The sequence below is a fragment of the Notamacropus eugenii genome, chromosome 2 (genome assembly GCF_028372415.1).
Source record: "Notamacropus eugenii isolate mMacEug1 chromosome 2, mMacEug1.pri_v2, whole genome shotgun sequence".
NCBI lineage: Eukaryota > Metazoa > Chordata > Mammalia > Diprotodontia > Macropodidae > Notamacropus > Notamacropus eugenii.
This window is the reverse complement of record NC_092873.1, coordinates 499,793,188-499,795,129: the sequence shown is the minus strand read 5'-3', so window position 1 is coordinate 499,795,129 and position 1,942 is coordinate 499,793,188. Positions and strand designations below refer to the sequence as shown.

The following is a 1,942-nucleotide window of genomic DNA, read 5'->3' as shown; positions in this document are numbered from 1 at the left end:
CAAGATATAGTTTCCTTTCTCATCTCTTTTGATTAGATGTATTTCTGCTTTTGCTTTGTCTGAGATTAGGATTGCTAACCCTGCTTTTCTTACATCAGCTGAAGCATAATATATTCTGCTCCAAACATTTCCCTTAACCCCGTGTGTATCCCCTGTTTCAAATGTCTTTCTTCTAAACAACATATTGTTGGATTATGACTTTTAACTCATTCTGCTATCTGTCTCTCTTTTGCAGGAGATTTCATCCCATTCACATTCGCAGTTATGATTACCATCTGTGTCTTTCCCTCTATCCTTTTTCCAACCTTTTATGCTTTTAGTTGTCCCTTATCCCTTCCCCTCCACAATAGAGGTTTAATTTTTGACTACCACCTCCTTCAGTCTTCTCTTCCTTCTTTCAGTCCACCTTCCTTTTCCTCCCCTTTACCCTTACTACTTCTTCCCTCCTTTTTAACCTCACCTTCCCTTTCTTTCCTCCTTCCCCTCCTACTGCCTATAGAGCTAGTTAGATTTATATACTTATTATGTTTGTTATTCCCCACAATGCTCCTCTCCCTCTTTTTCCCTCTACTGTAATATAATTTTGTACTCCTTCCCGTGATATAATTTAACATTTTCTATTTCCTCCTTTTCACATCTTCTGTTACAATCCCTTCACATGCTTAAATCACATTATTATCATCACATAATTTACTTTATACCTATTCCCTCTATCTCTGAATATTATTTTTGTATTTCATATTAGATACACAATTCTCAAGATTAATGAGTATCATCTTTCCTCATATGGAGGTAAACAGTTTGCCCAAATTGAGTAACAAGTTTTCTTTTCCCCTGTTTACCTTTTTATGCCTCTCTTGAGACCTGCATTTGAAGATTAAATTTTTCTATTGAGTTCTGGCTTTTTCATCGTGAGATTTGAACACACACATCTTTGTATGCACACACACATATAAAATACACACATACAGACATACCCATATTTCATATATATTTCACACATACATGTTTATATGTAATTTGAGATTTGAACATGCAGTGTATGTATTTCCCAGGCACCTACAGCAGGCATGTGCTGACAGAGGACATTGTGCAACATGAGGTGACTCCTGATCAGAAGCTGCTGTCCAGGCGACTTTTAACGAAAATCAGCAGATTGCCCCACTGGGCCTACCATTTCTTTTCTGCTGATGTAATCCACTTGATTTACATCCTTGAGGACTGTATCGTGTATCCATAGAACCAGACCATGACCTCTTTCACCTGGAACATCAACCATGCCAAGGTGATGGTGTTACAGCAAATATAAGTTTACTGGTTGGACCATGAAAACAGTAGCATGACTGAAATCTGATGGGAGGCCTGGTTCCCCTCCAGTTTTGGGGGGGTCTCCAGAGCTGTATAGGAATTTGGCTTAGCTAGATTCAAAAGTAATGTAGTTTGAGTAGATCTTGGACAAGTTGCAAGGTGAAACTCATTCTAAGACAGTTGTTGAAACAGCTAAAGAGGCAACTAAGAAGGTGAAGGAAACTGCTCTGGCAGCTGCCAAGGAGGTCAGGGACCTGCACAGCAAGGTAACTACCAAGAAGCAGCAGCAGCAAGAGTAACACTGTATTTAAAGGAGTCACCCCACTACTTCTCCTGCAACAAAAAGGCCCCCCCACCCCCCAGATTGAAAGCATCAAAGGCTGAGGGCCTCCTGGCAAGACCTTACATTGGGCCTGGAGCCTCCACCCCTGAGCAGACCACCAATACAATGCAAGCCCACAGACAATCCAGCTCTTGTCCCATTACCCACCCTGTGTTCAAGTTGTAATTTATCATTAAAAATCAATTTTGAGTGCTGAAAAAAATGGAGAGTGGAGCCCAGTGCAGGCTCTCTTGGAGCAAGCCAACAGGAAGCTCTTAGTCACAGCACAGATCAGCACCTAAGACCAGGTGG

At 41.0% G+C, this 1,942-nt stretch overlaps 1 pseudogene; it reads left to right on the top strand.

The window, feature by feature from the left end:
* Positions 1-1,033: 1,033 nt before the first annotated feature.
* Positions 1,034-1,607, top strand: LOC140523220 (PRELI domain-containing protein 1, mitochondrial pseudogene; annotated as a pseudogene).
* The last annotated feature ends 335 nt before the right edge of the window (positions 1,608-1,942 follow it).